This window comes from Salvelinus fontinalis, chromosome 12 (assembly GCF_029448725.1).
Source record: "Salvelinus fontinalis isolate EN_2023a chromosome 12, ASM2944872v1, whole genome shotgun sequence".
Classification (NCBI taxonomy): domain Eukaryota; kingdom Metazoa; phylum Chordata; class Actinopteri; order Salmoniformes; family Salmonidae; genus Salvelinus; species Salvelinus fontinalis.
In genome coordinates, this window is record NC_074676.1 from 30,042,146 (window position 1) to 30,057,467 (window position 15,322).

Sequence of the window (15,322 nt, forward strand, 5' to 3'; positions counted from 1 at the left end):
CAAGCTTCCCACAAATTCCTCCTGCCAGAGCTGTTGTAACTGAGTCAGGTTAATAGGCCTCCTTGCACGCACATGCTTTTTCAGTTCTGCCCACACATTTTCTATAGGATTGAGGTCAGGGCTTTGATAGCTACTCCAATACCTTTCCTTTGTCCTTAAGCCATTTTGCCACAACTTTGGAAGTATGCTTGGGGTCACTGTCCATTTGGAAGACCCATTTGCGACCAAGCTTTAACTTCCTGACTGATGCCTTGAGATGTTGCTTCAATATATCCACATAATTTCCCTTCCTCATGATGCCATCTATTTTGTGAAGTGCACCAGTCCCTCCTGCAGCAAAGCACCCCCACAACATGATGCTGCCACCCCCGTGCTTCACGGTTGGGATGGTGTTCTTCGGCTTGCAAGCCTCCCCATTTTTCCTCGAAACATAATGATGGTCATTATGGCCAAACAGTTCTATTTTTGTTTCATCAGACCAAAGGACATTTCTCCAAAAAGTACGGTATTTGTCTCCATGTGCAGTTGCAAACTGTAGTCTGGCTTTTTTATGGCGGTTTTGGAGCAGTGGCTTCTTCCTTGCTGAGCGCCTTTCAGGTTATGTCGACATAGGACTAATTTTACTGTGGATATAGATATTTTTGTACCTGTTTCCTCAAGCATCTCACAAGGTCCTTTGCTGTTGTTCTGGGATTGATTTGCACTTTTCGCACCAAAGTACGTTCATCTCTAGGAGACAGAACGTGTCTCCTTCTTGAGCGGTATGACGGCTGCGTGGTCCCATGGTGTTTATACTATACTTTGTACAGATGAACGTGGTACCTTCAGGCATTTGGAAATTGCTCCCAAGGATGAACCAGACTTATGGAGGTCTACAATTTTTTTCTGTCTTGGGGGATTTATTTTCATTTCCCATGATGTCAAGCAAAGAGGCACTGAGTTTGAAGGTAAGCCTTGAAATACATCCACAGGTACACCTCCAATTGACTCAAATGATGATCAGAAGCTTCTAAAGCCATGACAATTTTCTGGAATTTTCCAAGCTGTTTAAAGGCACAGTCAACTCAGTGTATGTAAACTTCTGACCCACTGGAATTGTGATACAGTGATTTATAAGTGAAATAATCTGTCTGTAAACAATTGTCTGAAACATGACTTGTGTCATGCACAAAGTAGATGTCCTTACCGACTTGCCAAAGCTATAGTTTGTTAACAAGAAATTTGTGGAGTGTTGTATGTAATCTTCCGACTTCAACTGTATGAACAGAGATACACAATGCAACTTCTGATCCAGAGCACAGTGAATATCATCCAAAACCTTCAATGTTGCTGTAACAGTACTGTGGCTTGACCTGAAACCTGATTGCATACCACTCAAAATATTGTTTTCCTAGAGGTAGGCCTGGAGGTAGGCTGCTTATTGACTAGGGACTCCAATAATTTTGACAGTTTTCACCAATAGTTTTTTAGTAGAGTGAGCTCACCTCCTTTCAAAAGAGGTAGGACAAATGCTGATTTTCACAACTTGGGGATTTGATTACATTTTAGGGTGAGGTTAAAAATGCATGTTAAAGGGGAGCAGCTAATTGTAATAGGTTGGGGGTCTAGACCATCAGGATCAGGGGATTTTTTAAATCAATTGCTTACTGAGTCAGCACACCTCTGAGACAGAGAATGGTGAGAAGGAGAACCTGGAGAAGGAGTGGACAAGGGTATCGGGTTACAGTCACTGGACTCTAACTACACACTCACACATACTACACTGATACTCCAACACACGCACACACACACACACACACACACATACATTCACAATCTTCAGAGGGGAAACCGCTGGTAGGCTTGACAAAAAAAAAAAAATGGCAACAGAGAAAACAGGTATAAATACACGTGGGATAATGGGGAAGATGGGCGACACCTGAAGGGGGGTGGAGACAATCACAAAGACAGGTGAATCAGATCAGGGTGTGACACTATACATAGTCACTTTACCCCTACCTACATGTACATAATACCTCCATTATCTCGACTAACCTGTACATTGACTCGGTACTGGAAACGCTTGTATATAGCTTTGTTATTATTTCTTCTTTAGGTTATTTAGCACATTTTGCTTACTATTTTATAACTCTGCATTGTTGGTTAAGGGCTCGTAAGTAAGCATTTTACAGTAAGGTCAACACCTGTGAGAAATAAAATTTGTATGTGGCAAATAACATTTGATTTGATTTCACATGGGGCTCATTTTGACCTTTAACCCTATCAAATAATTAGCCTCCAAGAAAATGCTAATTAAAAGGGTTCAGAATAGAGGTTCTCTCAGTTACCACCTGTGAGTCTACCAGCAATTGTTTAGGAAGCTGTGCATGTTTTTTTACACTCTAAACCTTTCACTACTTGCCAAAATTTGGAAGGATTATTCAGATTGTCAGCTGTATATTTGAGGTAGTGGTCTGCTTTTGGCTTTCGGGTCATAGCCACAAACCTGATTCCGAAGGCGTTTAAAAGCTATCCAATCATCAGCCAAATCAGACCTTCTTGTTTTAGCCCACACAGCGTTCCGTTTCCTTATGATTTCATCTAGTTCATCTGAGAACCAAGGGTTGTCTCTGCCCTTAATTCTGTATTGTTTGAAAGGGACTGCTTGTTGCATATATCCTGGAGTGCTTTGTGGAAGTAAGAAAAGGCTAATTCAACATCAGGGATGAATTCAACTCTATTCCGGGCAATGTTAAAAACAATGTAAAAAACCCTGTATCTTTTCATGGTGATACGTGGAGGTAATTTAGGAAATGTACAAATAAAATACAAATGTTATTTGTCACGTGCCGAATACAACAGACACCCTTACAGTGAAATGCTTACTTAAAGGCTCATAACCAACAATGCAGTTTTAAGAAAATAGGTGTTAGGTAAATAATAGATCAAAAATAAATAATTAAAGAGCAGCAGTAAAATTACAGTAACGAGGCTATATACAGGGTGTACCAGTACAGAGTCAATGTACAGGGGCACAGGTTAGTCAAGGTAATTGAGGTATTATTTACATGAAGGTAAAGTGACTGTGCATAGATACTAACCAGAGAGTAGCAGCAGCGTAAAAGAGGAGGTGGGGACAATGCAAATAGTCTGGGTAGCCATTTGATTATCTGTTCAGGGGTCTTGTGGCTTGGGGGTAGGAGCCTTTTGGACCTAGATTTGGCGCTCCGGTACCGCTTGCTGTGCGCTAGCAGAGAGAACAGTCTCTGACTATGGTGGCTGGAGTTCTTGCCAATTTTTTGGGCCTTCCTCTGACACCGCCTTCTATAGAGGTCCTGGATGGCAGGAAGCTTGGCCCCTGTGATGTACTGGGCCATACGCCCCAACCTCTGTAGTGCCTTGCTGTCGGAGGCCGAGCAGTTGCCATACCAGGCAGTGAAGCAACCGGTCAGGATGCTCTCGATGGTGCAGCTCTAGAACTTTTTGAAGATCTGAGGGCCCATGCTAAATCTTTTCAGTCTCCTGAGAGGGAATAGGCTTTGTCATGCCCTCTTCACGACTGTCTTGGCATGTTTGGAGCATGATAGTTTGTTGGTGATGTGGACATCAACGAACTTGAAGCTCTCAACCTGCTCCACTACAGCCCCGTCGATGAGAATGGGGGAGTGCTCGGTCCTCTCCTTTGTCTTGATCACGTTGAGGGAGAGGTTGTTATCCTTGCACCACATGGCCAGGTCTCTGACCTCCTCCCTATAGGCTGTCTCATCGTTGTCGGTGATCAGGCCTACCACTTTTGTGTTGTCGGCAAACTTAATGATGGTGTTGGAGTTGTGGCTGGCCATGCAGTCATGGTTGAACAGGGAGTACAGGAGGGGACTGAGCACGCACCCCTGAGGGGCCCCCGTGTTGAGGATCAGCGTGGCAGATGTGATGTTACCTACACTTACCACCAGGGGGCGGCCATCAGAAAGTCTAGGATCCAGTTGCAGAGGGAGGTGTTTAGTTCCAGGGTCCTTAGCTTAGTGATGAGCTTTGAGGGCACTATGGTGCTGAACGCTGAGGTGTAGTCAATGAATAGCATTCTTACGTAGGTGTTCCTTTTGTCCAGGTGGGAAAGGGCAGTGCGGAGTGCAATAGAGATTGCATCATCTGTGGATCCACTGGGGCGGGAGGCAAACCAGAGCAGGCCCAGGGTTTCTGGGATAATGGCGTGGATTTGAGCCCTGACCAACCTCTCAAAGCACTTCATGGCTACAGACGGGAGTGCTACAGGTTGGTAGTCAATTAGGCAGATTACCATATTGTTCTTGGGCACAGGGACTATGGTAGTTCTACTTGAAACATGTTGGTATTACAGACTCAGTCAGGGACAGGTTGAAAATGTCAGTGAAGACACTTGCCAGTCGGTCAGCTCATGTTCAGAGTACACATCCTGGTAATCGGCCTTGTGAATGTTGACCTGTTTAAAGGTCTTACTCATCAGCTACGGAGAGCTTGATCACACAGTCGTCCGGAACATCTGATGCTCTCATGCATGCTTCAGTGTTGCTTGCCTCGAAGCGAGCATAGAAGTAATTTAGCTTGTCTGGTAGGCTCGTGTCACTGGGCAGCTCGCTGCTGTGCTTCCCTTTGTAGTCTGTAATAGTTCGCAAGCCCTGCCACATGTGATGAGCATCGGAGCCAGTGTAGTAAGATTCAATCTTAGTCCTGTATTGAGGCTTTGCCTGTTTGATGGTTCTTCTGAGGGCATAGCAGGATTTCTTTTAAGCATCCGGGTTGGAGTCCCGCTCCTTGAAAGTGGCAGCTCTAGCTCAGTGCGGATGTTGCCTGCTATCCATGGCCCCTGGTCGGGTTATGCATGCATGGCCACCCCCGGGACGATGTCATTGATGCACCCAGTGATGAAGCCAGTCAAATACACAGTGATAACTTATATAATTTGTATAAACGCCAGAAGCATTACAATTATGTGTAGTGTTAGTTAAATTAAGATCAAAGAGGATTTGAGGACACTTTGCATGCAACCTTGTTACACTGTTGACAATCTGAGGAAGATTATAGGTGTTACATAGATTATTGAGTAGATCAGAGTTGGATGTCAACCAGTCTAGGTTCAAGTCACACATAAGCATGACTTCAGATTTGACATTGGATTATATTTTTGAATTGTTATCACAGAGAGCCGGCAATAGCAGATGGGGGTCTATAACAATAGGAAACAACCAGATTCAACGATGCACAGAGATGTATATTCAAAGACAGATCTACTGTCAAATTGGGCTTTGGTAACAGAAGTCAGAATGGTCACCGAGAACTTGTCTTTTATGTATATAGCAACACCACCACCCTTAGATTTGCGATCTGTCTGAAAAACATTGTAACCATCAATGCCAATGACTTTGTCAGTGATAGATTTTTTTGCCAAATTTCAGAAAGCATAAATACATTTGGGTGTGTGGTTTTTATCCAAATATTACTAAAATCAAGATTCTGTAGAAGACTTCTTACATTTAAATGCAGAAACTTCAGACCATTTTGACATTTCAATTCAGATGAGGTAGAAATATCAGGACCTTGGTTAGATTGCCCATTTCCTGATAGCAAAATAGATCTAGATCGGATTTTACAGCATTTGGATTTACAAACATTTGGATTCACAAACAATACTAGAACCATAGTCCAGAGGAACCAGAGTCTTTAACACAATATATTTCAGAAGGTGCGTACAGTCCAGAGACAAACACCAAAAGAACAATCGAGACATGTAAACAATCGAGACATGCCTGCGGTTTCTCCTATGTCGAATATGGAAAACTCGTAGAGTTCTCCAGTGCAATAGCGGGGCAAGGGTCGTTTTTCTTCCAGGACACAACATGGGAAAAGCACTTAAAGTTCTCCGCATTTAAGAGGTATTGGGCCTTAAATGCATCATCCTAAGTGTAAAGGTATTCAATAGCAACAGCAATATGTTTGTTTATAATAATAAATATCACTGATTTGCAGATATTGGAACAAAGTTGTCTAATGAAGGCAAACAATTTAGAATCCTCCAAACCTGTAGCCTACTCCCGACCGTCATGTTGTACAGTGCCATATTTTCCATTCCATCCTTATGGAAACCCTGAGGGTTTCTTTTTTAGTTTTTCTCTGAATAGAAAAACAATAACATTAATCAAATGAATTAAGTCAAATTTCTTAAAATCAATCCCATATACTATGTTATTATAAACAAGGTTTTAAATTCTCTGATAATGACAATATGGAATACTATCAAATGCTTCTCAAAGATGCCATCTGGTGGTCAAACTAGTAATAAATGGCTGACAAATAGATAACGTGCCACAGAATGCTGCAGCAGCCCACAAGGTTTGCCGCAGTATGACACAACTTTTACAGAAGGAACCACTGTACATGGACATACATGCTTTGTTTAACCTCTAACGCCTCACAAACCCGGATCCGGGAGCACCCCCATCAAAAAAGCTGACTAGCATAGCCTAGCCTAAAGCCACAGGGATATCATATAATAAAATGTTCATGAAATCACAAGTCCAAGACACCAAATGAAAGATACACATCTTGTGAATCAAGCCATCATTTCTGATTTTTAAAATGTAGATTTTCTAAGTGTTTTACAGCGAAAACACAATATAGCGTTATATTAGCTTACCACAATAGCAAACATCACAACAGCATTGATTCAAGGCAAAAATAGCAATAACGTATAAACCACCAAAATATATTAATTTTTTCACTAACCTTCTCAGAATTCTTCAGATGACAGTCCTATAACATCATATTACACAATGCATATAGAGTTTGTTCGAAAATGTGCATATTTAGCGGCACAAATCGTGCTTATACAATGAGAATAGTGTCCAAAACCTCAAGCAATCTGTCCGGTGCCATCTTGGGGAGGCACCTATTCTAATCGAAAACTATTCATAAACTTGACTAAAGAAAATTCAGGTTGGACAGCAATTGAAAGACAAATTAGTTCTTAATGCAATCGCTGGGTTACATTTTTAAAATTAACGTTACTTCAAAATACAGCGTGCGATAAAGCAAGGCTACACTGCAAGTAATGGCGGATTATGCATTTGACTTTTTTCAACAGAACAATGAATTATCAGCATAAATAGTTCTTACTTTTTGATGAACTCTCATCAGAATCTTGGGCAAGGTGTCCTTTGTCCAAAAGAATTGTTGCTAGGTTGGAGAACGTCGTCTTCCACGTTGCAATTAGCAGTAAACAATAGCATGAGAGAGAGCGATACCCAACTTCCTACAGCGCCAGAAAATGAAATACCCGAAAATCGCAATATACTGACATAAACTGATATAACCAATAGAGGACAGGCAAATTAATAAACTGTTCTGGGAACAGTGAGCAGATTTCAGCATTTTCAAATCCTCATGGAAAAATTGCTCTAAGTCCAGTTCTGTTTCACTCACAGACATAATTCAAACGGTTTTAGAAACTAGAGAGTGTTTTCTATCCAATAGTAATAATAATATGCATATTGTACGAGCAAGAATTGAGTACGAGGCAGTTTAATTTGGGAACGTCAAAATTACATAGTGCTAACAGCTCCCCCTATTGACAAGAAGTTAATCTTTTTTTTCTTCACATATATTTAAAAAAAAAAAAAAAACATTTTTTTTTCTTAACCTCAACTTTAACATAGTGGTATGAATCTGCTATTTTCTTTAGTTTTGAACTGGAACGCCCAACAGCAGGTAGCAACTGCTAGCGGTCATCAGCTAACCTTTAGCTCAGACAACTCTTGCCAGTCTGCACAGTACGATTCAAACCAGAGCTAACCGGACTATTTTTCTCCATAACTCCGGATTCCTAACGCAACATCTGAGCCGTTTCACTGAGATCATCGCAGCTAGCTGTTTTGGTTAGTGATTATTGTCTTATTTCAGTGTAGAGCCTCTAGCCCTGCTCAATACACCTTAGCTAACCCTTTAGTTCCACCTCCCACACATGCGGTGACCTCACCTGGTTTACATGATGTTTCTAGAGACAAAATCTCTCTAACTGTCACTCAATACATAGGTTTACCTTCACAAACTACCATTATGCCTTGAATCTATTCTACCGTGCCCAGAAACCTGCTCCTTTTACTCTCCGTTCCGAACGTACTAGACGACCAGTTCTTATAGTCTTTAGCTGTACCCTTATCCTACTCCTCCTCTGTTCCTCTGGTGATGTAGAGGTTAATCCAGGCCCTGCAGTGCCTAGCTCCATCCCATTCCCCAGGCGATCTCATTTGTTGACTTCTGTAACCGTAAAAGCCTTGGTTTCATGCATGATAACATTAGAAGCCTCCTCCCTAAGTTTGTTTTATTCACTGCTTTTGCGCATTCTGCCAACTGAATCTAAATCCTGGCTGAATCCTGGCTTATGAAGACCAACAAAACCCCTGAAATGTCCATCCCTAACTATAACATTTTCCGACAAGATAGAACTGCCAAAGGGGGCGGAGTTGCAATCTACTGCAGACATAGCCTTAGTATCCAGGTCTGTGCCCAAACAATTTGATCTTTTACTTTTAAAAATCCACTTATCCAGAAACAAGTCTCTCACCGTTGCCGCTTGCTATAGACCACCTTCTGCCCCCAACTGTGCCCTGGACACCATATGTGAATTGATTGCCCCCATCTATCTTCAGAGCTCATGCTGTTAGGTGACCTAAACTGGGACATGCTTAACACCCCGGCCATCCTACAATATAAGCTTGATGCCCTCAATCTCAAATAAATGATCAATGAACCTACCAGGTGCAACCCTAAATCCGTAAACACGGGCACCCTCATAGATATCATCCTAACCAACCTGCCCTCCAAATGCACCTCTGCTGTCTTCAACCAGGATCTCAGCGATCACTGCCTCATTGCCTGCGCTCGTAATGGGTCTGCGGTCAAACGACCACCCCTCATCACTGTCAAACGCTTCCTCAAACACTTCAGCGAGCAGGCCTTTCTAATTGACCTGGCCCGGGTATCCTGGAAGGATATTGACCTCATTCTGTCAGTAGAGGATGCCTGGTTATTCTTTGAAAGTGCTTTCCTCACCATCTTAAATATGCATGCGCCATCCAAAAAATGTAGAACCAGGAACAGATATAGCTCTTGGTTCACTCCAGACCTGACTGCTCTTGACCAGCACAAAAACATCCTGTGGCGTACTGCATTAGCATCAAATATCCCCCGCGATATGCAACTTTTCAGGGAAGTCAGGAACAAATATACACAGGCAGCTAGGAAAGCAAAGACTAGCTTTTACAAACAGAAATGTGCATCCTCTAGCACACACTCCAAAAAGTTCTGGGACACTGTAAAGTCCAGGGAGAATAAGAGCACCTCCTCCCAGCTGCCCACTGCACTGAGGTTATGGAAACACTGTCACCACCGATAAATCCAAGATAATTGAGAATTTCAATAAGCATTTTTCTACGGCTGGCCATGCTTTCCACCTAGCTACCCCTACCCCAGTCAACAGCCCTGCACCCCCCACAGCAACTTGCCCAAGCCAACCCCATGTCTCCTTCACCCAAATCCAGACAGCTGATGTTCTGAAAGAGCTGCAAAATCTGGACCCCTACAAATCAACCGGGCTAGACAATCTGGACCCTCTCTTTTTTAAATTATCCGCAGAAATTGTTGGAACCCCTATTACTAGCCTGTTCAACCTCTCTTTCGTATTGTCTGAGATCCCCAAAGGTTGGAAAGCTGCCGCGGTCATCCCCCTCTTCAAAGGGGGAGACACTCTAGACCCAAAATGCTACAGACCTATATCTACCCTGCCCTGCCTTTCTAAGGTCTTCGAAAGCCAAGTTAACAAACAGATCACCCACCATTTCGAATCCCACAATACCGTCTGCGCTATGCAATCTGGTTTCCGAGCTGGTCATGGGTGCACCTCAGCCACGGTCAAGGTCCTAAACGATATAATAACCGTCATCGATAAGAGACAATACTGTGCAGCTGTATTCATCAACCTGGCCAAGGCTTTCGACTCTGTCAATCACCACATTCTTAATTCTTATCGGCACACTCAACAGCCTTGGTTTCTCAAATGACTGTCTCGCCTGGTTCACCAACTACTTCTCGGAGTTCAGTGTGTCAAATCGGAGGGCCTGTTGTCCGGACCTCTGGCAGTCTCTATGGGGGTGCCACAGGGTTAAATTCTCGGGCCGACTCTTTTCTCTGTATCCATCAATGATGTTGCTCTTGCTAATGGTGATTCTCTGATCCACCTCTACGCAGACGACACCAGTCTGTATACTTCTGGCCCTTATTTGGACACTGTGTTAACTAACCTCCAGACGAGCTTCAGTGCCATACAACTCTCCTCCCATGGCTTCCAACTGCTCTTAAATGCAAGTCAAACTAAATGTATGCTCTTCAACCGATCACTGCCCACACCTGCCGGCCTGTCCAGCATCACTACTCTGGACGATTCTGACTTAGAATATGTGGACAACTACAAATACATCGGTGTCTGGTTAAACTGTAAACTCTCCTTCCAGACATTAAGCATCTCCAATCCAAAACTAAATCAAGAATTGGCTTCCTGGCCTCCCGGGTGGCGCAGTGGTCTAGGGCACTGCAACGCAGTGCTAACTGCGCCACCAGAGTCTCTGGGTTCGCGCCCAGGCTCTGTCGCAGCCGGCCGCGACCGGGAGGTCCGTGGGGCGACGCACAATTGGCATAGCGTCGTCCGGGGTAGGGAGGGTTTGGCCGGTAGGGATATCCTTGTCTCATCGCGCTCCAGCGACTCCTGTGGCGGGCTGGGCGCAGTGCACGCCAGCCAAGGGGGGCCAGGTACACGGTGTTTCCTCCGACACATTGGTGCGGCTGGCTTCCGGGTTGGAGGCGCGCTGTGTTAAAGAAGCAGTACGGCTGGTTGGGTTGTGCTTCGGTGGACGCATGGCTTTCAACCTTCCTCTCTCCCGAGCCCGTACGGGAGTTGTAGCGATGAGACAAGGTAGTAATTACTAGCGATTGGATACCACGAAAATTGGGGAGAAAATGGGATAAAAATTAAAAAAAAAAAAAAAAAAAAAAAGATTTGGCTTCCTATTTCACAGAAAGCGTCCTTCACTCATGCTGCCAAACATACCCTCGTAAAACTGACTATCCCACCGATCTTTGACTTTGGCGATGTCATTTATAAAATATCCTCCAACACTCTACTCAGCAAATTGGATGCAGTCTATCACAGTGCCATCCGTTTTTTCACCAAAGCCCCATATACTACCCACCACTGCGACCTGTATGCTCTCGTTGGCTGGCCCTCGCTTCATATTCATCGCCAAACCCACTGGCTCCAGGTCATCTATAAGTCTCTGCTAGGTAAAGCCCTGCCTTATCTCAGCTCACTGGTCACCATAGCAGCACCCACCCGTAGCACGCGCTCCAGCAGGTATATTTCACTGGTCACCCCCAAAGCCAATTCCTCCTTTGGCTGCCTTTCCTTCCAGTTCTCTGCTGCCAATGACTGGAACGAATTACAAAATTCACTGAAGCTGGAGACTCATATCTCCCTCACTAACTTTAAGCACCAGCTGTCAGAGCAGCTCACAGATCACTGCACCTGTACATAGCCCATCTGTAAATAGCCCATCCAACTACCTCATCGCCATACTGTTATTTTTTTATGTATTTTGCTCTTCTGCACCCCAGTATCTCTACGTATGCACTCATCTTCTGCACATCTATCATTCCAGTGTTTAATTGCTATATTGCCATTTTTCGCCACTATGGCCTATTTAGTGCTTTACCTCCCTTATCCTACCTCATTTGCACACCCTCTATATAGACTTTTTCTATTGTATTATTGACTGTATGTTTGTTTATTCCATGTATAACTCTGTTGTTGTTTGTGTCGCACAGCTTTGCTTTATCTTGTCCAGGTCGCAGTTGTAAATGAGAACTTGATCTCAACTGGCCTACCTGGTTAAAAAAACGTGAAATAAATATAAAGAAAGAAAGAAACAGATCAATCATCAATTAAACTAAATAAGATAGCTCGCTACGGCCCACTGCCTAAAGTTCGGTAGCCGAAGTCTACGCCCCTTCGTCTGTGATTGGTCAACAGTATGGATTCTTTAATGAAGTGTTTGTCGTCATTCAATGGCAAACGACTTGTTTTCATGCACATTTTTTCACTTGAGAAATACTGCATCAAACATCATAGACTAAGACGTCAACATTAATGACAGAATTCTTGATTATGCAAGGCACTGAAGTTCGCTTCGCCTAGCCGAGTTCTGCTAGGAGCAAACCGAAACTAGTATGCAGATGCCTTAATAGTATCCCACCCAGAATACTCCACACGGGGTCCCTTAGGTGAGGAGTGTTAATGTCTCATCCTCTCCTTTTCCCTCTCGCCTTCTCTCCTCGCCCTCTCCTCTCCCCCCCTGTTCTTCCCTTTCCCTCCTGTCCTTCCTTTCCTTTCTTCCACTCTCATCCTCCACCTCTCATCCTCTCTCATCTGCTTTCCTCTCCTCTTCCCCTGTCAGTACAGTAATTAGCTCAGAGACTCAGAAAGGAGGGAACAGATGAGCCCTCATGCAGTGCGGGAGAGAAGAAGAGAAGAAGGGAGGAGAGTAGTGATGAAGGGGAGGAGCTGAGGGGAATAATGTTCAGGTGGTCTAACTCCTCTGATGGTTCAGGAGGAGTTCACTGTAAATGTCACTTTCTGCACTCTTAGTGCCGCCGCAGTCAGCAACCTTTCAGATGCTCCATCTGTGTTCCAAGCCTCTGTAAGAAAAGCCAAATGGAGGCCTGACAGCTCTCGCTCAATACAGCGCACAATCACTGCCGGAGCCAGATACCTATCAGTACACCCATCCTCACCTCATTCACACGCTCCCTCCAACTGGCTCTCTGTCACTTTTTATTCTGCAACTATCCTCCCCGGCATCTGCACCACTACAGTATATCCTCCTGTTCCTTCTGCATCTGGGGAAGTGGTGTATAGGGTGATTTGCTGATGCTCTGTGTTTGTAAATTGTGTGTTTGCATGAGATGAATACATATTTTTGAGATAATAAAGATTAGGTGTCTAATAAGAGATATTCTCACTCTCTCTCACACACATTTTCTCTCTGTTCATCCTTCCTTCACTCTCTGTTCAATCTGCTATGCTCTGCGACTTAGGGTAGTTGAAGGTGTCAGGTTAGATGGGATCAATGGGGGAATTGTCCGGACTCACGTTGGACAGCGTTAGTGGGGGGCCCAGGTTGAGAAACAGCGTGTCAGTTTTCTAATCGATGCCATAATTACTTCTCCTCCCTACAAAAGCCACCCAAGACCCCGCTCAATTGTTTACTCAGTATTTCCTTCATCTGCTGTTGATTCACCGAACAAATTACATGTGTAAGAGTGTGTGTGTGTGCATGTGAGAGAGGGGGGGAAGAAAGGTAGAGTCGTGAGTGAGAGGGATGGAGACCAGAAGTGCGTTCAGTTCGCTTGAATGTTTGCTATGTTGTGGAATTTTTTGTACTGAATGACACGTTTCCCCCAAACTTTCTTTTACGTTCTTGAACAGACTTTGAGTTATGTTTACTCCCGTTTGGTGGGTGTGGAAAGGTGTGGCTTGAAGCAATGAGTGACTTATTTAAAGGGCAGTGGCCATGCTGACAGCATTCCCCAACTCACAACCCAACCCCTCCCTTTTTTCAATTAAATGTTCCAGAATGTAAAAACGTACTGAACGCAGCCCAGAAGTTGAATGGTGTGGCTAGTGTGTGACAGCATGAGTTTAAGTGGAGGTGTGTTCTGTGCATGAGATTAACGACCTTTAAAGTGCCATTTTGTCTCCATTCTGATGCGCTGTTGTTGGGGCTGCTCTTGTACAGATGACCTGCCCCTGTTAATTACCTCGTTAATGATGTTTGCAGTCTCTGGAGCAATGAAATTAGCAGAGGACTTGGGGCAGGCAGGAGATAAAAAAGAGGGGGAAATGGTAAAAAGCTAACATTAAAGTGCTTGGGATTAGTGGGAGGGGTTCTGCTGGAGAACTCTCTCTTGTGCGGTAGAGGACACATTCTGAAAATGAATTCAAACAGGAATGTTTTAGTCAATCAAAAGGACTGGATTTCCCTGTGGAATAGCAGCTCAGAGAGAGAGATCATGTCCATCATTGAGCTCCCATTCCTTCTTTGTTCAAAAGCACATGTACATTCTTTAAAAAAAAGGTTATATCTGGAACCTAAAAAGTTTTTTTGGGCTGTCCCCATAGGAGAACCCTTTGAAGAACCCTTGTTAGTTTCAAGTATAATTGTTTTGGGTTCCATGTAGAACCCTTTCCACAGAGGGTTCTACATGGAACCCAAAATGGTTCTACCTGGAACCAAAAAGGTTCTACCTGGAACCAAAAAGGTTTTACCTGGAACCAAAATGGGGGCAGTCGCATTTTGGAACCCTTTTTTCCAAGAGTGTACTGTAGCCTATTTACATATACTGTATGTCAGTAAAATGTGACTTGAATTGGTTAAGGAGGACATTTGAGTCATCCTTTGTCCATTAATGTAGCAAGATATGAGTTTCTCCTCACACTCATACAACTACCTCTAAAGTGAAGACTGACGTATGCTGACCTACTGTACACCTTATTACGCAGTGAAATTTTTCTTCCTGGTCTGTATACAAACTCACATCATATGTGTATGCTATAGATGTGTACACATACACATGCACTCATCCTTATTTCCACCATACACACCTCATGTGAACATACACATGTTCTCACCCTATACAGCTCTATAACAACCCAGTGATTGGCCAGTCGAAGCTGCAACCTCACCTTGTCCTCATTGTACCCCAGTCATAATAATGTGTTTGTATCATGTCACCGGGCTGTACCAATTGCCAACGTAGTATTGTTCAGTGATAATGGATCATTCGTTACACTGGGGCTCATGGGAAGAGAGATGAGTTGACATGGGCAAGGAGAGCTCAAGGAGAGCGTGGCAGCCATTCCCTGTGTTCATTAGAGTTGTTCTGTCCTGTGATAGACTCATTGGCCACTCTGACCTAAATGACGTGCTGAAGTTGTTCTCTGTGTTATCCTCAGAACTGACAGTTGACTGATAGTCCGACACCCATTCCCAGGCCTCTCCTGTTCTGCTCTCCTCTACTCTGCCCGGCTCAAATAAAATGAATAAACTAATTTTTGCATGAATACCGGTGGGATGGAAATGGCCTGAGGAAAGGGAGAGCGAGAGAGAGGAGGAGGAGGTGGAGGGGGGAAAGCTGTTCAGCAGTCTGTCTTCAGTTCAACCCTGTCACATTCTCTGTTATGATGGTAATCATTCTCACTCAA

The 15,322-nt window shown here is 43.9% G+C and overlaps 1 protein-coding gene across 1 annotated transcript in view; it reads left to right on the forward strand.

The window, feature by feature from the left end:
- The window catches only part of LOC129867130 (solute carrier family 66 member 2-like), a 95,835-nt gene that overhangs the window by 76,422 nt on the left and 4,091 nt on the right, over positions 1 to 15,322 (forward strand). The window lies entirely within an intron of this gene.